Raw genomic sequence first — 24174 nt, 5'->3', positions numbered from 1 at the left:
AACAATGTAAAGTAAGAGTGGTCATCAAATAAGCAAATGGAATGTCACTGTGCCTTGGATGAAGTCAAAATTGAATAATGAAATAGCAGATTAATGAAGGAAGACACACCGGAATGCCAGATACCACAGAATGAAGAATACACACCATAAAGGTAGTTAGTTCAGCTTTGTTACTAGATCTAGGGTATACATTGGAAATAAAAATGCGATGTAATAGTTTGTATTTGGGTAACATCTGATTGGCCCAGATCGCATTCCTGAAACTCCATTCCGAGTCCATGTTGCATAAATTTTTGGTTAATAAATGTCTTTCTAACTCATTCAATTTTTTAGCCAAAGATGGAATAAGAATTCCTTCATCATTGACTGGAATGTCCATCAACCCAGAAATTAAGTGACGATCTACTTTATATGAGCCTTCTTTAAACATGATAGTGAAAGTCAGATCTTTAATAAATACATCATTTATACACGTATACATTGTTTGCGCACTGGAGCGGTATGTTGGTCCGCCCCAATTCAGAATGTTATCCCATCCTACAACAACAAGGAGGGAAATAATGTTCAATTGAACAAGATGGTTTGTAAGACCCTATCTGAGTATTCATTTCATTCCTTTAGGTCTTGTGGTCCTACCAGTTGAATCCCGACTACCCGTGGAGCCCGTTTGCGGTCATCCTTAAGTCTCATCATGTACACCCAACCTGGATCGACTCGAAACCTATGCCTTTATGAATGCATCAATGGCGCGTCTCATGCATAATTTCGACATGTACATCTTGAGATATGGATCCTACCATTTTTAACCATCCATCTTGCATGTGGGACCCACCTAAGCCCCTTACATGTTTCCCAATAGTGGGCCCCACCTAACAATCTAACCTATGCACCTACCTTACCCTACCCTACCATTTTCATCATGCCTACCCCTATATTCTAGCTAGTAGGTCTTCTTCTCTAGAAGCTCATGATGATCTTTGGTTTCTCTTGCCCATGGGCTATGATGAAATCACCCTTCCCAAGCAACCCTCTCCCAAGAAACACTCATTGCTTAGTTAGAAACTCTCCTTCCCTCTCTCTCCTCTCTCATTTCTCTCATTTTCCTCTCTAATGGTGGAGGACGTCTCCACCTTTCCCAAATTCTAGCAAGCTTTCTTCCTTTCTCCCCCTTAATCCTACCCTCCAATCTTCATCTCCACCACTAGATTATCTCCCTTGAAGCATTGAAGCTAGTCTTTGAAGTTTGGAGCTTGATCTTGGAGGTGGGTGCTTTTAAAGCCACTTCTTCCTTCCTTCTTCTTTCTTTCCCTATTCTATCATGTTTGGATGTATGTAGGACCCACCAATCAATGGTGGAGGTCCAACATGGCTCCAAGATTAGAGGCCATGGGACTAATTCATACATGATCTCTTCCATGGTGGGTCATTCCCCATGGATCCACCATAATACATTTTTTTTCTTGATCTAGCATTCCATAGGTCATCTAGACCTTGCATGCATGGTAGGGATAGTGTCCCCACCCCCAGCAATTTTCTTGATTTGTAAATAGCATGCATGTAAGTTCTAAGTATGGTGGATGATGTGGATGTGAAGGTGGAAGGTTCATAATGATAAGACCTTTCACCATGGTCGTGATCTCTCTCCCTCTCTCTCCCTTTCTCCTTATTTTCTTCCTTTTGTTGCTAGAGATTTGTGGCCTACTAATGTGGTCAGCAAAATCTCAAATCCACTAGAAAAGTGGGACATCTAGGCCCACTTGCTGGACGTCCAGGCCCACCATGGCATGCATGGGTTGGATGGCCTCTAAACATGGATTTTCTTGGAAATTTTGGTATGGTGATGGATCTGAAATATTTTATGACCCATCTAAGTGGACCCCCCTTGATATAATTGGGTATAAAAACCCTTTGGACATTTTTCTATGGACTGAAATTTTGGACTGCATATGTTGTTGTCCAAATTTTAGGCCCATCCGTGGTATGATTTTGGGCATTGTTTGGGACTATTTGTGATACTTTTTTATCCATAATTTCTTTGGGGATTTTCTAAGGCATGGACCCCACTTTAATGTGGTATAGGGGTCCACATCCGTTACCCTTTGATTGAGACCTATGGGATGGGCCAAAGGAGGTAGACAGTCTAGAAATTTCTAGACAGTCTAGCAACATTACATGTTGGAAACGATCATTTTCATCTTGATTTTTTGAGTAACTGGGCCACTCCAGTGGACCCCACTTTCTGTCCATATGTGGGACCATCAAACCCACCAATTTTCCAGTGATTTGGGCAAACCTAGGCCCACCCCGTGAGGTGCCAAACATGAGAACAACAACATCTTCTGCAGCATAAATTTATGGATAAGCGTTGTTGTCCATTTTTGTAAAAATACTTAGCTTGTGTTTAAAATCTTAAAATTTAATTCTATGGTAGCCCAGCCTTGGTGGGACCCACCTAGCTTGATCATATACCATTAGGGCCGCAAGGTTTTTGGGATAGGTGGCTGGACTAGCCAACTTACTAGATGTCTCAAGCTAGTTAACGTCCAACAAGGCTGGCCGTCCCACCTTGATGTGGTGTTTCATCCGTGCTTCCACCCATATGTGTGGCCCACTTGGACGTGGCCCACCCCTTAGTGGGACGTCCGAGGTGTGACACACTTTGAGCTTTGGAGTAGGCTGACCGTCCAGCCTTTTGTACCATCCAGGCCCATATGGGACGCCTAGTGTTTGGGTTGCTACTGGACTCTCAGTCCATTAGCATGGCCCACTTGTTTCAGGTGATGATTGGCCACTCCCTATGTGGTGGGACCCCCTGTACATATTTTTGGACCACCATGGACTTGTATTCCAATTAGAAAATCATTTTTTTACTAGGCTTCAACAGGCTTAGGTAGCTGGTGGACTAAAAACCCAGCCGGGTACCTTATTAAAATGCATTGTTTATGGCTGGAATTTAAGGGTGTGGGCCTACCATATTGTGAGGGTTTGTTCTGATATTTTTCATACTTTTATTCCCTTAGCCTTTGGGCTTAATTAATGCATTTTGGAGGCCCACTTTGGTTGGGTTATATGGACCTATGTGCAACCAGCTTTTAGGACATCTTGTAGGCCTAAATGGGCTGGAATGTCCTCGCTAGGCCTAGTGGATTTATTGGCTATGTCCACCATTATGTTGGGCTAGAAATGTATGTGTGGATTGGGCCCTTAGTTGCCCACCAAATCAACTAGATTCTTGGGCTAAGGTTGTAAGGCCCAATTTACTTAACTTAAATGTGATTCTTGCCCATGTGATTGGGATAATGGGCTACCCACTAGGCCCACCATAATGTATGGATTTGGTGACCTTATTCTTAGGCCATAACCTTTCCTATAGGCCCATTTTATTGCAAGTGAATTGGGCCATGTATTGCCCTTTGGACCCATGTGTTGTATATAGCCTTAGGCTGTTTATCTGAGGCCTATCATGTGATGTATGTGGTATATATAGCTGCCCATTCCTTTTATTTGGTTGTACTCAGGCCACGGGCCTTGTTTCTTGGTAGATTATTTTTAGACCACCTCCTTGGGTCAAATGGTGGTTGAATGTCCACATATGTGTACCCTTCTAGGCTCATGTTAGGCCCACTTGCATCTATGGTTAGTTAAATGTTCACCATAGACCCTTGTCAGGCCCATCCTTATCATTCAGGCTCATGTTGTGTTCCTTATGAAATGTGTCTAAGTACCTAGACCCTACTTGGTTAGGAGGAGAGTACAACATTACCATATGACATACTTGTTTATCTTCACGACCCATTCCCACATGCATCATATGTATGCTTAGTTGAGATTATGATTGGTCATGGTTATCGACGCTGAAGATTTTCATCAAAATCGCCAAGTACCGACGATTATCGCCAAAATTAGCAACTATCGCTGTCGTCATCAATCGCTGATATAAACTCATTTTATCAAAATAGCTATCATCGCCAAGTCGATCCACTATTTTAAATATGATATGAATGTTTTCAGAACATTATCAGCAGTGGCAAAATATCTGTAAGTGCTATAGTTTATATCCCTGTCTGTTTTCAAATTTGTGATGACAAAATCACTGTTATGTTATATATAACTTGCTTAAGTGAAGCTCTTTCAAGGATCAACATTCATGAACAAGCTAAGCTCACAACAAGCAAAGCTCACAAGTACAAGGATCAATCTTGAATGAAAGAACTGCTCACAAGACAAGACTCAAGCTGCAAGACTTCAAGAAGAGTTCAAGGCAGTTTGTACACTTTCAAGATTGAGCTACATCAAGGTTTGATCTACATCAAGACTTCAAGGCTCATACTTCAAGGTCTCTTGTTCCTAATGTTTCAATGTCCATACTTCATGGTTGAGGTTTGATTGACCATAGGTTGACCTTAGAAGTAGGTCATTTTGGATACATAAGTCGAATGTTTATTTTACATGTGATTGGTCTGTTCTTCGACTAGTCCTAGGCCTTCTTCGACTAGTCCTAGACTTGCTTCGACCAGTCTAAGAAATTCCTCGACCAGTCGTGAGTTTGTTACAAATTCCGGATAAAATCTGTTAGCCTTCGACTAGTCCAGGAATCTGTTCGACCAGTCGTAGGAACAGTGTCGACTGCTCTTCGACCAGTCGTACAATCTTCGACTCGAAGTCCAGCGAAGATTTTCAGGACCTACGACCAGTCGTAGGTGACCTACGACCAGTCGTAGGAGAGCTTCGACCAGTCGTAGAACGGTCAGAGCATATCCCGCCGGATTTTTCAAATATCTGTTAGTGCTTCGACTAGTCGAAGAGCACTCTAGACCAGTCGAAGACCCGATCTTCTCACTTATAAATAGTGCACGAATCTCAGAAGAAATCATCGAATTAATTAAAGTATTCAAGCCAATCTTCGTCGAACTTCTGAGAGATAATTCTGTGCTCCATCTAAGCTAAGTGTGCTTATTTAATATTCTCTTTCCTTAGCTTTATTTAATTGATTTTGTTTCTACTACAATCCGATTTGATAAAGAGGAATTATTATTCCCTTTCTTTGGAATCAAAATCAATTAAGGCAAGCCCTATTTGGTTTAATTTAAAATCTATTAGAATTAGAACCATTGTAATCGAGTAATCTGGACATTGAACTTGGATATTCAATCATCTACTTTGATTTAGTTCTACCGGGCTACAACGAAGGAGATATTCGGGTATTTTATATATTGTAAATTCCTTTCTATTATTTTGGTTTCTTTCAAGATTTGCGGAAAAATCTTGTTATATTGGTTATCGAGGAAAGCCAGGAAAACTCGTAAGTGGGGTTTTTAATTGTGTAAGCCCACATACAAAGACACAATTGTAAGGGTTTTGGGTGAACCGGGAAAACCTATTTTTATTGAACGCTAATATCCCCTGTGTGAGGATATTAGGAGTGGAGTAGCATTTTGTGTGGCTGTTGTTTAACAGTTGGTGAACACACAAGCGAACCACTATAAACCCTTGTGTTTGATTGATTTATTCTTCTAATTTTTAATTATTCTTTTGTGGATGTATGTATGGTGGTGAATGTTGTAATTATTTAATTCAAGCTTTGTGAGAATGTTTTAATAGCTTAGAATTTATTTTCTGCTATTCCTTTATCGCTTGATTTTCAATTTCATTTGAAAGTTGTTCCAACAAGGTTGCCCCGCCATTTTTATGGTGTATGGCTGTCCCTAGAACAATACATTTTTAATTACAAGTTATTTCAATTCAGTTTATATTTATTATTATTTTCCTCTTCGGTTTGAGACTTGATACAAAGATCTTTCTAGAAATAAGTTTGTCCTACCATAAACTCCGTTTTTGGTGTAAGGTTGTCCTTAGAACAAACGTTTGTATCAACCTCTCAAGATCTGAATTTTGAGGTTATTTTAATTTACTACATTGTGATTTACTTTGGCTATCATATTCTTTTTAATTCCGCTGTTATAAGTTTTTATTTGGCATTGTCCTATTCACCCCCTCTAGGACATATAGCTTGGCCTTTTCAAGTGGTATCAAGCCTAATAGCTCTTTTTTATTCTTGGATTTAATTCTTGAGCTAACAATTTAAGCTATTTAAGATGTCAAATTTTGATAGCCTTTCACCACTAGGCCTCCACCCTTTGATGGCTCCAACTATGCCTATTGGAAAGCCGTAATGAGGATCTTCCTCAAATCAATGGATGAAAATGTGTGGCAAGCCACGGTGACCGAATGGAATCCTCCTATCATGGAAGTTCTGGGGTTGATGGTTCAAAATCAATGAAAGTAACACCATATTACCAATGGACCACTCTTGAGAAAAGTGAGAGTAGTGCAAATGCTAAAGCACTAAATGCAATTACTTGCGCACTATCACCGGATGAGTTCAAAAGAATCATTTCTTGTGATACCGCAAAGCAAGCTTGGGATATATTAGAAATGACACACGAGGGTACTACAATTGTCAAAAATCTAAAGTCCAACTCCTCACAACCAGATTTGAAGAAATTCATATGGAGGAAAATGAAATGTTTATGGACTTTTACACTAGATTGAATGACATTGTAAACTCAATGTGGGGTCTTGGCGATAAAATCCCGGAAAGTAAAGTGTGTGCAAAGATACTACGCTCACTTCCTGAACGGTTCAATTCTAAAGTAACCGCGATCCAAGAACTTCGTGATACGGATAATATGAGGGTAGAAGAACTAGTTGGTTCACTACAAACCTACGAGTTAAACTTTAAAGCTCCTAAAGGAAAATCTATCGCACTAAAATCTTCTAAATGTAATTCAGAAGAAACTGATTCAGAAGATGATATGGCTCTTTTAGCTAAAAATTTTACAAGATTTTCAAAAGCAAGAAAAGGGTTGATTTTCAAAAATCAAATGACAAAAGGAAGTTTAGACCCAAATCTCGAAAATCTTTGAAAGATAGTCAACGTTACAACTACCAAGAATATGGGCACTTAGCAAATAGATGTCCTAAAAGGGACAAACCCAAGAAGAAGGGTATGTTGGCTACATGGGATGAATCATCCGATTCTGAAGGTTCTTCTAAATCAGAAGATTCTGAAACCGAGTCGGGCAATGAGGTTAAAGCTCTTATGACTCTAGCCAAATTCACATTTTCAGATAATGACTCTACAAGTGAAGAAAATCTGAATAGTGAATGTGAAAATGAAGATGATCTTCAAGAAGCTTACAATGCCCTATATAAGGAAAGTTGTAAAATTGTTGTCAAACTTAAACTTCAAAAAGAAAAGTTTTCTAAACTCAAAAGTTGTTTTGAATCACTTGTCTTAGAAAAATCACAAATTTCGATTATTTTGAAAAATCAAAATGCGATTTGGAATTCAAAAACTCACTAATTGTTGATTTAAAATCTGAAATTGAGAAACTTAAAACTGAAGTATCTTCTCTTCGAGTCTAAAGGACACATGGAAATATGCCCAAGGTGATCCAAAGTTAGAGAAACTTTTATCCGGATCAAGAAAATGTGGCGATCGATCCGGGTTGGGCTATGATAAAAATTTACCTCCTAAACAAAAGTATACTCCTCCTATGTTTGTTAAAGGAGAGTCCTCAAACTCAAAAGGGAAAAGTACTTATCAAGATTTTTCTAAAAATTCAAAAACTTTTCAAAAACCTAGAAGCAGCCATGTCAACTTTAATCAGAAATGAAATCCACTAGCTGAAAAGATAGTTGATTTACTCAAGGAGCTCTTAAAATCTAACTCTATAGGTCATTCTTACAAATATACACAAAAGAAGACCAACTATGTTCATAAACTCAAAACAGTTATGAAATGGGTTCCTAAAGTTACCTGCTTGGTTGCTCACACTACTTTCAAAGCAACAAGTCATTCAAAGTGGTACCTAGACAGTGGATGCTCCAGGCATATGACAAGTGACAAAACTTTATTCACGGATCTGAAAGATATGACTGATGGTTCAGTCACATTTGGTGATGGTAGCAATTGCAAGATTATAGGCCAAGGTACGATTCAACTCTTTTTAATCTTTCAGTGTTTAAAAATGTTTTATACGTTGAAGGCTTAAAACATAACTTGCTTAGTATATCTCAAATATGTGATAATAACCATAACGTTCGGTTTTCTAATCAAAGCTGTGAGATTATAAACAATAAGGGTTCTGTAATATTAACTGGACGTAGAACGTCTAAAAATTGCTATATTATTAGCGAATCCAGCTCATCTAATCAAATATGTTACATGGTCCATACAGACGAGACTGATTTATGGCACAAACGTCTTGGACATGTACATTATCGAAATTTATATACATTGAGCAAACGAAAACTTGTAAGAGGTTTACCCAAACTTCATAAATTAGATAAAATATGTGGTGAGTGCCAGATAGGCAAACAAACAAAGAACTCACACAAAAAGGTAAATTCAAATACCACATCTAGACCACTCGAACTTCTCCACATGGATCCGATAGGACCTACCAGAACAGAAAGTCATGGTGGGAAAAAGTATATCCTAGTAATAGTTGATGACTTTACCAGATTCACTTGGGTAGTCTTCTTAAGGGATAAATCTGAAACCCTTGAAGAAGTAAGAAAAGTTCTCAAAAGGATTTAAATTGAAAAATCTTCTCAAATCAAAATTCGTAGTGATCATGGATCCGAATTTGAGAATAGCAATTTTGAGAAGTTCTGTACCGACCAAGGAATATTACATGAATTCTCGCTCCCAAAACTCCACAACAAAATGGAATTGTTGAAAGACAGAATAGGGTGCTTCAAGAAATGGCTAATGTCATGTTGAATAGCATGAAGCTCTCTAAAAATCTTTGGGTTAAAGCAGTCAACACAACTTGCTATATTATTAACCGAGTATACACTAGCAAAGATAATAATAAAACGGCTTACGAATTGTGGTTCAATAAAAAGCCTATTGTTAAATACTTTCGAGTTTTTGGCAGGAAGTGCTATATTTTACGTGATCGTGAAAATTTGGGAAAGTTCGATACGAAGAGTGATGAAGGTATTTTTCTAGGATATTCTTTAAGCAGTCGAGCTTATAGAGTTCTGAACAAAAGGATGGTGTGATTCAAGAATCCATTAATGTTGTCATTGATGATCACTTAAACATACCAATTTCTAATTCGATAATGATGAAGTACTAATCATTGATAAACCCGATACTTCATCGAATCAGTCTGATTCCGAGTTGAGGACTGTTAAAGATCATCCAACCACACAAATTCTTGGAAACCCTCTCACCGTGTTCGCACCCGTAGACAACTTGAGGATATATGTAATTATGTATGTTTTACATCCCAAATTGAACCATCTAACGTAAAAGAAGCTCTTGTTGATGAGAAGCTGGATTGTTGCGATGCAAGATGAACTCAACCAATTCGTAAGAAATGATGTTTGGTATCTCGTACCAAGACCTAAAGATAAACACATCATTGGAACAAAATGGAATTTCAAGTAAGTCTGACGAATGTGGAAATATAATTAGAAACAAGGCTAGACTAGTGGTACAAGGTTATACTCAAATTGAAGGGATTGATTTCGATGAAACCTTTGCACCGATAGCACGTCTTGAATCTATCGGACTATTTATATCCATTGCATGTTTTAGAAAGATAAAGATCTATCGATGGATGTGAAAAGTGCTTTTCTAAATGGCGATTTACATGAAGAAGTCTATGTTGAACAACCAATGGGTTTTGAAGATTCCAAAAATATCGATCATGTATATCGGCTTAAAAAGGCACTTTATGGATTAAAACAAGCACCTAGGGCATGGTATGAGAAACTAACGAAATTTTTTTTAAGTCATAATTTTCAAATGGGATCTGTTGATAAAAATCTATTTGTTAAAAAAAATAATGATCATATGTTAATGGTGAAGATTTATGTTGATGATATCATTTATGGATCAACTTGTACTGACTTGACTACTGAGTTTGCAGATTTGATGAAATCACGGTTCGAAATGAGCATGGTTGGGGAATTGACTTATTTCCTTGGATTGCAAGTAAAGCAACAATCGAAGGAATATTCATTTCTCAATCTAAGTATGCCTTGAATCTAATCAAGAGATTTGGATTTGAGAATGGCAAGAATTTCGATACTCCTATGAGTACTACCCGAAACTATCAAAAGACTCTAATGGTAAAAATGTTGACTTCAAAACTTTATCGGAGTATGATTGGTAGTTTGTTATATTTAACGGCTATAGAACTGATATTTCACTAAGTGTTGGTATTTGCGCAAGATATCAATCGATCCAAAAGAATCTCACTTGATTTCTCCAGCGAATTATTAGATATGTCGCAAGAACAGTAAATCTCGGTCTCTGGTATCCTCATGAAACCAATGTTCAATTAGCTGGGTACTGACTGGGCGGGTAATCTAGATGATAGAAAATCAACCGGTGGTGGTTGTTTTTACATTGGAAATTGTCTAGTTTCCTGGTTTAGTAAGAAACAAAATTCTATATCACTTTCAATAGCTGAAGCTGAGTATATCGCAGCTGGTAATGCATGTACATAGCTTGTTTGGATGCAACGAATGCTAAGTGATTATGGAATTAAACAGGATTCTATGTTATTACATTGTGATAATTCCAGTGCGGTAAATATTTTAAAAAATCCTATTCAGCATTCTCGTACTAAGCATATTGACATTAGATTTCATTATATAAGGGAATTAGTAGAAGAAAAAGTTATATCTCTAGAATATATTCCTACTGAAGATCAACGTGCTGATATTTTCACAAAACCTCTTGATAAAAGCAGGTTCAAAAAGATGAAATTTGATCTTGGCATGTGCATTTTAAATTGATAATTTATGCCTTCTTGTATAATATTGTATACATTTGCTAAATTGAATTCCAATTTTTGTTTATTTTGCAAGAAATTTAAATTTTTGGGGTTTACTCGACCAGTCGTGAGTATACACGACCAGTCGTACTACGACCGGTCGTAGATACCCACAACCAGTCGTGGAACATGGGTTTCACTTAAATTGGAGATTTTTCACTTTCTTCCTCATTTCTTCTTTCTTCTCCAGCCGAACTTCGACTCGTCGAACCCATCCTTCAAGTCCTTCAAGGTTAGTGTTCCAAATCCTGTTTTTCTTGCAGATTTGTGTCAAGATTGTTTCCTTTTCTCTCTTGAAGCTTTCTATTTTGAAAATCTTTGAGATTTGGGGTTTAGATTTTGAAAAATCTGTTTTGAGCAAACCCACTTCTCAATCCTTTGCAACTTCTTTATTCCTTTAAATCCTTGTTGCAAATGGCTTCTAGAGGTAGAAAAACTACTTCACGTGGTCCTTCTTCTTCCTCCAGATCGACCGCTATCTCTAAGCGTCATCTTCTTGTTCCCAATGATGATCCATCATATGTTTAGGACATTAGATTACATAATGTTATTCTTGAACATCCTGTTGATGTTAATCACATTGCACCTTTTGACATCCTTCATATGCTTGAAGCTGTAGGTTGGGTTAATTTATTGCATTGGGGTGGGCCTGCATACCGGTCCATTGCCCAATCCATATTTACATGTATTAGTGCATTTTTACAGGATAATTTAACTTTTCAAATTTCTACTAGAGAAGGGCCATTTGACGTTGATCGTCATTTAATTTCAGCCCTTATGAAAATTCTTGTAAATGATGAGGGTATTCCTATTCATAATTTAACTGATAAACCCTCAATGGCTGAAAAACGCATGCTCACTAGAGACTTGTGCAATATGGATGTTCAATGGACTCAAAAAGGGAATGTGCTCCCTGCAAGGTATTTGTTACCCAAATACAGAATTCTCTACAGAATCTTTGTGTCTAATCTGTATCCTCGTTCGGGTAATAAATCTGACTTGACTTTGTTTATGGTTCGTGTTATCCATGCTATCTCAAATAGTACTCAGATTTGTTTGCCATCCTTAATCTGTCATTTCATTATTCAGTTTCGACTCCATCCTGGTCATAGTGACATTCCATTTGCCTATTTTATGACTGTATTGGCTACTCATATGTTAGTCGATATGCCTGTTGATGAAGCACATATCCATCATCTGATCTTCAACAATACAAATATCAATAAGATGAAGTTGGATTTGCTTCCTGAACAAGGTGGTGGTGGTGGTCCTGAAGAAGCCGGTGTTGACATTAATATGGATGACATTTTTGAGGAACTGGATTCTGACTCTGCTAATGATTCAGATTTTGTACCATCTGATGTTGATGCACGTATGAGTGCATTAGAGGGTAAAGTTGAGGATATAAATGTTAAGTTGGAAAACGTGTCTGTTGCTCATGATTTGCAATTCAAGTACATGCGCAAATATCTTAGGCGCTTGAACAAAGGCATGCACCAACTTGATCCTCTGTTCCTGCTCCATCTTCAAGTTCTAGTTCTGACTAGTTTCTATGAGACTTTTTGGTATGTAATAACTTTATTACTTCGCACTTGTTTGCTTGAGTTTGAGTTGGATTTTATGCTGGATATTTGTTCTTGATGTAATATTTATGCTGGATATATGTGATGCTATCATGAGTATCTCTATAACTCTTTTGCTATACTCTCTTACTTCCTCAGGTTTCCTCTTATGACTTCCTTTATTTAGTTCTCCTTTGTCATATTGTGACAAAAAGGGGGAGAATGGTTTGTTCTTAATGTGATTATGAGAGGAGTAGCATTAGTTATGTTACTCAGGGGGAGTGGGGAGTCAAGGGGAGTATATGTTTGATCTTGTTGAATGATAATGGTTGAATGTTGAATATTGAATATTGAATATTGATTTGCGGTATTAACCAGTTGTTTTACTCTTGTTTATCTTGATTATGTGTTTTGTCACTAATTTGACAAAGGGGAGATTGTAAGTCCTATAGTTTATATCACTGTCTGTTGTCAAATTTGTGATGACAAAATCACTTTGTTATGTTATATATAACTTGCTTAAGTGAAGCTCTTTCAAGGATCAACATTCATGAACAAGCTAAGCTCACAACAAGCAAAGCTCACAAGTACAAGGATCAATCTTGAATGAAAGAACCGCTCACAAGACAAGACTCAAGCTGCATGACTACAAGAAGAGTTCAAGGCAGTTTGTACACTTTCAAGATTGAGCTACATCAAGGTTTGATCTACATCAAGACTTCAAGGCTCATACTTCAAGGTCTCTTGTTCCTAATGTTTCAATGTCCATACTTCATGGTTGAGGTTTGATTGACCATAGGTTGACCTTAGAAGTAGGTCATTTTGGATACATAAGTCGAATGTTTATTTTACATGTGTTTGGTCTGTTCTTTGACTAGTCTTAGGCCTTCTTCGACTAGTCCTAGACATGCTTCGACCAGTCTAAGATATTCCTCGACCAGTCGTGAGTTTGTTACAAATTCCGGATAAAATCTGTTAGCCTTCGACTAGTCCAGGAATCTGTTCGACCGATCGTAGGAATAGTGTCGATTGCTCTTCGACCGGTCGTACAATCTTCGACTCAAGTCCAGCGAAGATTTTAGGTTCTTCGACCGATCGAAGGAAACCTACGACGATCGTAGTGACCTACGACGATCGTAGGAAAGCTTCGACCGATCGTAGAACGGCCGAGCATATCCCACCGGATTTTTCAAATATCTTATTAGTGCTTCGACTAGTCGAAAAGCACTCTAGACAATCGAAGACCCGATCTTCTCACTTATAAATAGTGCACGAATCTCGGAAGAAATCATCGATTTAATTAATCTATTCAAGTCAATCTTCGTCGAACTTATGAGAGAATTCTGTGCTCCATCTAAGATAAGTGTGCTTATTTAATATTCTCTTTCCTTAGCTTTATTTAATTGATTTTATTTCTGCCTATTCCAATCTGATTTGATAAAGAGGAATTATTATTCCCTTTCTTTGGAATCAAAATCAATTAAGGCAAGCCCTATTTGGTTTAATTTAAAATCTATTAGAATTAGAACCATTGTAATCGAGTACTGGACATTGAACTTAGACATTCAATCATCTACTTTGATTTGGTTCTACCGGGCTGTTACAACGAAGGAGATATTCAGGTATTTTACATACTGTAAATTCCTTTCTATTATTTTGGTTTCTTTCAAGATTTGCTAGAAAAATCTTGTTATTTTGGTTATCTGAGGAAAGCCAGGAAAACTCAGAAGTGAGGTTTTTTTAATTGTGTAAGCCCACAGATAAAGACACAATTGTAAGGGTTTTGGGTGAACCTAGGAAAACTTATTTTTAGTGAACGCTAATATCCCCTGTGTGAGGATATTAGGAGTGGAGTAGCTTTTTGTGTGGCTGTTGTTTAACAGTTGGTGAACACACAAGCGAACCACTATAAACCCTTGTGTTTGATTGATTTATTCTTCTAATTTTTAATTATTCTTTTGTGGGATGTATGTATGGTAGTGAATGTTGTAATTATTTAATTCAAGCTTTGTGAGAATGTTGTAATAGCTTAGAATTTATTCTCTGCTATTCCTTTATCGCTTGATTTTCAATTTCATTTGAAAGTTGTTCCAACAAGGTTGCCCCGCCATTTTTATGGTGTATGGCTGTCCCTAGAACAATACATTTTTAATTACAAGTTATTTCAATTCTTTATATTTATTATTGTTTTCCTCTTCGGTTGAGACCTGATACAAAGATCTTTCTAGGAATAAGGTTGTCCTACCATAAACTCGTTTTTTGGTGTAAGGTTGTCCTTTGAACAACGTTTGTATCAACATCTCAAGCTGTAGCCTCCACAGGTATATCATGAATGGCTGGATTTGGATACCAAAAATGTTACTTGAGCATTTAAGGCATGTAGGATGTCCCTGGGTGAATGCCTCTAAACCTTCATGGTACCAGGAGATGCCCCAATGCCGAGACTGAGTGGAAAACATGAGTGCCCGAGTGCCTTTACATTTAGGATGCATCTCCCACTGTAGCGTGGTCGGTTGGAATGGGGTGTAGCCATACCTGCCTGAGTGAGGGGTCAATACCTAGGCTGAGTTTGACCAGCTCGTGAATGAGTTCGCTACCGGTAAGCCTTATTGGTGATTGGTTGTCCACATGTGGGTAGTGAGGTCTCTTACGCTCGCTAGGCTGTGCGGCTAGGAGAGCGGCAGTCGGCAGGTAGTGTATTTGACCCCAGTGGATTCCCTATAGTGGAACTATATTGATATGTGTACTTGCAATGAGGACTGGCATGATTGCATTGCACCTTGCATATAGCATTGGCTATGTAGGTCTCTTGTTGCATCACCTCGGTATGACGCCCAGTACTCATATGTCGCATTGCATAGCCTTATGACGGCTTGTAGCATTCCTACTTGGTATAGCATTGCCTTGGTATGGTTGACGGCATTGATGATATTCATAGTTCTTGCCGCATTTTCGCATACTCTAATATTGCATTCCCGGCACTAGTGTTACACAGACTTACACCGCCCTCTAAGCTTTCTATAAGCTTATACACGATTGATATGTGTAAGAGATTTTAGGCAGCAGCTGTCGCTGAGGAGGAGTGAGGAGCGTGCCAAGGACCGTTTGGAGTCTCTGTTATTTAGATCTTTTGTTTGTTTCCTTTGATCCATGTATCTTGTATAAAGTTTAAATTCTTAGTGGATCTTGTAATGTGTTCCTGTAGTTATTTCCTGTGGTTACTATTTAATGATCTTATAGATTGGACTTATGTTATAGAAATCCTCCTTGTAGGATCTCAGGATCGGAACCTGGTAAATGGATGCCAGGAGTCGAGAATGGGGTACTATGGAGGCTGTTGGTGCCAAAATCGGCTATTGGGATTCTTGTGAGTTCTGGTCACTGAATCTGGGGTGTGATAGATGTTGGTATCAGAGCATAACAAAATAACTTAGAAGTAACTTAGGATAACATTAAATATCTACTTCGAGCGCATTCTCTCTTGATTCTGTTTCCCTAATATCTGAGTCCCTTGAGGATTCTAATCTCAAGGTGTTCATCACCTTTGCTCTTGTGTGGATCATGCCGCCTAAGCGAGATGCCCGTGGCCGTGGTTCTCATTTCGCTTAAGCAACCCAAGCACATCCTGCTCCATCTATTGCAGACACTTTCCCGATCCTATACCGGAGGTTTTCATTCCACCTCTGGTTGATCCTATTCCTTCGCCAGAGCTTACTGTACTTATGCTCGAGGCTTCCGTTCCTGCAGTTACTGTGCCTCCACCTGAGGCCAGTGTAACGCCTCCCGCGCCTACTATTCTAGTTTGAGCCGAGTAACTACAGCAGATGCTTCAGGCAATCACTGCCACCCTCCAGGGATAGGGCAAGCATCCTGTAGATACTCCCGAGCAGGCCGAGCAGATCCGAGCGAGCGCTCTATTCCTAGATTTCAGAGAGTATGATCCCCCACAATTCAGGGTGAGCCCGATCTCACAGCAGCCAAGTTATGACGTATAGAGGTGGAGAGGATCTTTGACAGTATGCGATGAACATCACAACAGCGAGTTCCTCTGGCCATTTTTCTTCTACAGGGTGAGGCCCAGCATTGGTGGGCTTCTATTTTCAGAACCGTCGGGCCAGATTTTGTATGGACATGGAAGGGCTTCGTGGATCGTTTTGACCAAAAGTTCTTCCCTGAACACATTCAAGAGCAAAGAGCCTTAGAGTTCTAAAAATTAGTCCAGGGTGATATGACAGTGGTGCAGTATGAGGCCTGCTTTGTTTCTTTGTCCCACTTCGTGACTTACTTGGTGGATGATGAGAGGCGGAAGACTAGCCATTTTGTGAGTGGCTTGCATCCCGTTTTCAGGTGTAGAGTAGTTTGGCATCTTCTTGAGCTTGTACATCGGGCCCTAGTGTATAAGGAGGATTGGGTCATTTCGCAGAGCGCTAAAGATCAGAGTGGGGACCACAAGATGAAGGCGCCCTCCGGTAGCTCCCATCAGCATCAACACCAATGACATAGGGGTCGTTCAGGGTTTAGACCATCAACAGTGCAACCAGCTCATTCTCTTCGCAGTTATCAGCTCCTTCTTCTGAGCCATTTACTGGCATTTACTATGGTTGTAGGCAAATAGGGCACCGTAGGTGTGAGTGTCCTCATCCCCATCAGCAGCCGAGGGCACCACAGTAGCCCCCGCACCACCCGCCACAGTAAAATCAGCAGCAGCGACCCCAACATTAGCCTCCTAGAATGGTAGAACCCCGCAGAGGGGACAGGTACCTCCCCCACAGGCCCAGGGTAGGTTTTATGTCACTCAGCAGGTTGTGGACCCTCAATTGCCAGGATTGCTTCCTTTACCCGCCCAGGGTAGAGTCTATGCCTCTCAGCTGGTGCCGGTTCAGGACTCTCAGTCATCGTCTGGAGGAGTAGTTGAGGGTATTCTTCTTATCTTTGCTTGTATTGCTCGTGTATTATTTGATTCCAGAACATCCAATTCATTTCTGGCGGAAGAGTTTTGCCGATCGACCAGTCTTTCGTCGGAGTCCACACTTGAGACCTTATCTGTTTCAACTCTCTTAGGGAAGTTCACAGTTTTGAGCCACCTCTATTCATCTTATCCTGTCTTGGTTGGAGAGATATTCCTGCTGGTGGATTTGTTCATTTTACCGATGGCCAAGTATGATGTCATCCTAAGTAAGGATTGGCTTACTGAGTACCATGCTGTCTTAGACTGTGCCGCGAGGACAATCACGTTTTACATACCTGGCTTGCCTATGTTCCAGTTCGTCGTCGAGCCCAGAGGAGAGCCATTGTTTAGCTTATTGGCCTATGTTATTGAGGAGTTAGTGGCAAGGTGTTTTGAGCAGTTGCCGATAGTTTGTGAGTTCCCGGATGTGTTTTAGGAGATATAGGGTTTGCCACCGCGTCAGCAGATAGAGTTTCAGATAGATCTGGTGCCCAGTACCGCGCCGATCTTGAAGACCTCGAATTGGATGTCACCGATGGAGTTATGGGAGCTGTAGGAGAAGTTGGATGAGCTGCAAGATTTGGATTTTATTCCTCCTAGTAGTTCACCGTGGGGAGCCCCAGTATTATTTGTGAAGTAGAAGGATGGCTCGTTGAGGCTCTGCGTGGATTACTACAAGCTCAACAAGGTCACTATTAAGAACAGATATCCGCTTCCGAGGATTGATTATTTGTTTGACTAGCTGCAAGGTGCTCAGTTCTTTTTCAAGATTGACTTGCGCCTCTACTTACCATCAGATTCGGGTTCGAGAGGAGGACATACCGAAGACAGCTTTCCATACGCGCTACGGTCAGTTCGAGTTCCTAGTCATGTCTTTTGGGTTGACCAATGCGCTCGCCATTTTCATGCAGCTGATGAACAAGGTCATCTAGCCCTACCCCCACTAGTTTGTCGTAGTCTTCATCGATGATATTTTAGTATATTCGAGGACCCGGGAGGACCATAAGTTGCATTTGCAGATTGTGTTGGTGACCCTCCGAGCCTACTAGCTATATGCGAAACTGGAGAAGTACGAGTTCTGGCAGGAGGAGGTGAGATTCCTCATTCACATGGTGACAAGGGAGGGTGTCGCTGTGGACCCCTCGAAGGTTAATGTAGTTCTTTAATGGGGCCAGCCCACAAATGCGTCCGAGATTCGTAGCTTCCTTGGTCTAGTGAGATATTATCGCCGATTCATCGAGGGGTTTTCTTGTATTGCAGCACCACTGACCAAACTGACTCAGAAAGGCGCCGAGTTTGTTTAGAGTAATGCTTGTGAGGAGCCCTTTATGGAGTTGAAAGACCACCTTACGTCCGCTCCTGTCCTCGCTCTTCCTGATGCGAGTGATGGTTTTGTTGTTTTCACCGATGCCTCTAGAGTTAGTTTGGGTGTTGTTCTAATGCAGCACGGGAGACTAGTGGCATATGCCTCATGCCAGCTCAAGGTCCATGAGCTGAACTACCCCACACATGATCTAGAGTTAGTAGATGTTGTCTTCGCACTGAAGGTTTTGAGGCATTATCTTTATGGGGTTAAGTTCGAGCTCTTCTCGGACCATAAGAGCCTAAAGTATCTGTTTTCATAGTCGGAGCTGAATATATGACAGAGGCGATGGATGGAGCTCATAAAAGATTATGATTTCGACCTTCAGTACCACCCAGGTAAGGAAAACGTGGTGGAGCACGTGCTTAGCCGTTAGTCACGAGGCCTAATGGCACACATGATGATTCATGAATGGAAGATGATCGAGGATGTATCTGAGTTTGACTTCGAGTTTAGATTGCAGTTTTCTATTGTTCAACTTTCAAGCCTGTCAATTCAACCCTCTCTTGTTGCAAGGGTGATCGAGGCTCAGCAAATAGACGAGTCATTACAGGGATACCGAGCAAAGGCATCATCCGTGGAGCAATTAGACTAGCAGATTTATTTCGATGGTGGACTTCACTAGAGAGGCCGATTGCATGTTCTGGACAAGCTAGAGTCGCATAGACATCTAATGGCTGAGGCACACTGATCGCGACTTACTATCCACCCGAGCTCCATGAAGATGCACAGAGATATGAGAAGGTAGTATTTCTGGTCGGGGATGAAATGCTAGATTGCTAGATTTGTGGTTGAGTGTGACACTTGCCAGTGTGTTAAGGCCAACCACTAGAGGCCCCCTGGTCCTTTGCAGCCGTTAAGCATTCCACTGTGGAAGTGGGAGCATGTACAACTAATTTCATCATAGGCTTGTTGAAGACTCAGCATGGTCAATACACTATTTGGGTTGTCGTCGATCGTCTGATGAAGTCATCACATTTTATTCTGATGCGTGCGACCTGGACTGTAAGACCCTACTTGAGTATCCATTTCGTTCCTCTTAGTCTCGCGGTCCGACCGGTTGAATCCAGGTGACCCGCGACCTTTAAAGTACATTTGCGTTCATACTTAAGTTCCATCTTACTTTCCCGAACTAGATCAACTCGAGACATATGCCATTGTGATGGCATCGGCGCCACGGTTCCAATGCCATATCTCATACATGATTTCGACATGTGCATCTTGAGATATGGATCCCACCATTTTTAGGCATCCATCTTGCATGTAGGACCCACCTAGGACCCTTGCATGTTTCCTAAGAGTGGGCCTCACCTAGCACTCTATCCTAAGCAACCAACCCTACCTTTCCATCAAGCCTACTTCCCTAGCTAGCAATGATGGGTTTCTTAAAAAGAAAACCCATCATTTCTTTCCTCTTATCTATGCTATCTCCCTCTTCTTAAGAAACCCTCTCCCAAGAAGCATTCATTCCTTTGCTAGAAACCCACCCTCTCTCTCTCTCTCTCTTTCTCTCCTCCATTTCTCTCATTCTTCTCCTCTCATGGTGGAAAACGTCCACACCTTTCCCCAATTTTCAACAAGCTTTTCCCCCATCTTCCTCCCAATCCCACTCTCAAATCTTCATCTCCACCACCAGATCATCTCCTTTAAACCATTGAAGCTAGCACCTTAAACTTTGGAGCTTAATCTTGGAGGTGGGTGCTTTTGAAGCTGTAAGTACTATGGTCTCATGCTCCTTTGATTGTCAAATTTTGTAGTGCCAAAGCCACAATCTATGTCTTGTGTAGCACATTGATATATATGTTCAAGGAAATGCATCACATGTATAAGGACAATGCTTCAAGATAAGAACAAGATCTACCTCAAAGAAATGCAAGATCAAGTACATTGTTCACTCCTTTAAGTTTCAAAGCTCATTGTCTTAGAGTGACATCGAAAGACAAGTGAACTGTTCATACTCAAGACTCAAGATAAAGTACAACTCAAGTACTACCAAATTAAGCTTCAAAAGATCACAAGTTCAAGCTTCATTATGTGTCACGATATCAAGCTTCATGAACTTCAAAGATCATCTATCATTTGAAGAAAAGAAGGTTCAATGTTCATATGTCATGTTCAAGGTATGAAAGACCTTAGATTGACCTTGGGGTAGGTCATTTTGGATACATAACTCAAATTAAATCATTTTATAAGTGTTTGGTCTGTTCTTAGACTAGTCCTGGACACTATTCGACTAGTCCAAGCACTGGCTCGACCAGCCCAAGAAATTCCAAGACCAGTCCTCCTAAGTTTGTTGCAAATTTTCAGAATTTTTTGATGTGCCATGACCAGTCCTAGAGATTGCTAGACCGGTCATGTGAACAGTGCATAACTCATCCTCGACCAGTCCTGCAGCTACGACTCGAACTCCAATAACTATTTCAACACCGCATGACTAGTCGTGGACAGGTCACGACCAGTTGTGGAGGTCCCTCGACCAGTTGTGGATGGCCCACGACTAGTCGTAGAATGGTTTTATTTGATCGCGCTCAAAATTTTAAAAATCTGTTGGTCCTACGACCAGTTGTGGTGTCCACAGGACCAGTCGTGAAAGTGACTTCTACAATTATAAATAGAGCACGATTTTCAGAGTTTGATATTCAATTCAAGTAAAATCAAGGCATCTCTCTGAGAGATAAGTTTGTAAACTTCTTAAGATATATTGTGCTCATTTAATATTCTCTTTTATTAGCTTTTTATATTTGATTTTGTATTTTACATTCCAATCTGATTTGAAAGAGGGATTGAAGAGTTCCCACTTCTAGGAATCAAAATCAAATAGAGCTAGCCCAAACTTGATTTAATTTAAAATCAATTTAGAATCTAGAACCATTTCAATTGTGAGTGTGGACATCAAAATTCTATTCAAACTTCTACTCCGATTTGGTTCTTCCAGGCTGTAACAAAAGGAGAATATCCAGGTATTTTACATTTATGTAAATCTTCTGTTTTTGGTTTCTTTTGAGATTGAGCCAGAAAAATCTCATTGTTTTGGTTATTTGAGGAGATCCAGAAAACTCAGAGTGTGGGGTTTTTGAATTGTGTAAGCCTATTTGAAAGACACAATTGTGAGGGTTTTAGGTGAACTTGGAAAAACCTATTTTAATAGTGAACGCTAATATTCACTGTGTGAGGATATTAGGAGTGGAGTAACTGTGTGGCTGTTGTTTAGCAGTTGGTGTACACACAGGCGAACCACTATAATTCTTTGTATTTGGATGTGTGGTTTATTTTCTATATCTTTTATCATTCAAGTTTGTGGGATGTTTGTGGATGTGAATGTTGTAATTATTTACATTTCAAGAATTGTGGTGAATGTTGTAATAGCTTATATTTCCTTTCAAGCTATTTCCTTTTTATTCCTCTTCAGTTTGAGTTTTTGATACACAAACTGTTCTAGTAAGGTTGTCCTACCATAAACCCTTGGTTTTTATGGTGTAAGGTTGTCTTTAGAACAACATTGGTATCAACCTCTCAATGCTAGAATTTTGAGGTTGCTTTACATTTCCGTATTGTGATTGTTTAAAGTGGTATCTTTCCTGTAATTGATTCAATTCCGCTGTTATCATTTTAATTTGGCATAGTCCTATTCACCCCTCCTCTAGGGCATATAGCTCGGCCTTTTCTAGTGGTATTGGAGCCTAATAGCTCATTTTAATTGTTATTTCTTTTTGGATTAATTTCCTAAGCTAATTGATCTAAGCTTTTTATAAGATGTCAAATTTTGATAGCCTTTCAGTCACTAGGCCTCCACCATTTGATAGTTCCAATTATGCCTATTGGAAAGCCAGGATGAGAATTTTTTTAAAATCCATGGATGAGAGCGTGTGGTAAGCCACAGTGAGTGAATGGACCCCTCCTACCACTGAAGTGACTGGTATCGATGGATCAAAATCTATGAGAGTAACACCTTATTTCTCATGGACCACTCTTCAGAAAAATGAGAGTAGTACCAATGCAAAAGCACTAAATGCAATCACTTGCGCACTATCACCGGATGAATTCAAAAGAATTATATCCTCTGATACTGCAAAGCAAGCTTTGGATATTTTAGAAATAACACATGATGGTACATCAATTGTCAAGAAATCTAAAGTCCAAATCCTCACAACCAAATTTGAGAAAATACATATGAAAGAACCTGAAATGTTTATGGACGTCTATACAAGATTAAATGACATTGTGAACTCTATGTGGGGTCTTAGCGATAAAATCCCAGAAAGTAAAGTTTATGCAAAGATACTACACTCACTTCCTGAACAGTTCAATTCTAATGTAACTGCGATTCAGGAACTTCGTGATACGGATAATATGAGGGTAGAAGAATTAGTTGGCTCTTTACAAACTTATAAGTTAACTTTTAAAGCTCCTAAAAGTAAATCTGTCACCCTTAAATCTTCTAAAAATGTTTTTCAAGAAAATAGTAGTAATTCTGATTTAGAAAATTCTAAAGATGATATGGCCCTTTTAGTTAAAAAGTTTTACAAAATTTTCAAAAGTAAAAAGAGGATTGATTTTCAAAAATCTAATGATAAGAAAAGATCCAAATCTAAAACTTAAAAATCTTTAAAAGATAGTCATTGTTACAACTGCTAAGAATATGGGCATTTAGCAAACAAGTGTCCTAATAAGGGCAAACCTAAAAAGGAAAGGTATGTTGGCTACTTGGGATGAATCTTCTAGCACTGAAGCCTCTTCTGAATTAGAAGATTCTGAAACCGAGTCGAGTAATGAAGTCAAAGCCCTTATGACTCTAGCCAAGTTCACTTTTTCAGATCATGATGATTCAACTAGTGAAGAAAATCTGAATAGTGATCATGAAAATGAAGAAGATCTTCAAGACGCTTACAATGCCCTATACAAGGAAAGTTGTAAAATTGTTGTTAAACTAAAACTTCAAAAAGAAAAGTTTTTAAAACTTAGAGAAAATTTTGATTCTCTTATTTTAGAAAAATCTCATATTTTAGATTGTTTTGAAAAATAGAAATGCGATTTAGATTTCAAAACCTCCCTTATTGAAAATCTTAAATCTGAAAATGAAAAACTTAAACTTGAAATCTCTTCTCTTTTGAGTTTAAAGGATACATGGAGGTATGCCTAAGGTGATCCAAAGTTAGAAAAGCTTTTATCTGGATCAAGAAAATGTGGCGACCGATCCAGTTTAGGCTATGATAAAAATGTTCCTCCTAAACAGAAGTATACTCCTCCTAAGTTTGTGAAAGGAGAATCTTCAAATTCAAAAGGGAATAGTTCAAATCAAAATGTTTCTAAAAATGGTAAAAGTTTTCAATCTTTAAAACTCAAATGCAACCATATCAACTATAAAAATCAGAACCGAAACCCTTTAGTTGAGAAAATAGTTGATTTACATAAGGAGCTCTTAAAATCTAACTCAGTAGG

Source organism: Magnolia sinica, chromosome 15, assembly GCF_029962835.1.
Source record: "Magnolia sinica isolate HGM2019 chromosome 15, MsV1, whole genome shotgun sequence".
Lineage (NCBI taxonomy): Eukaryota > Viridiplantae > Streptophyta > Magnoliopsida > Magnoliales > Magnoliaceae > Magnolia > Magnolia sinica.
The sequence above is the reverse complement of the archived record's forward strand: the minus strand, read 5'-3'. Positions refer to the sequence as shown.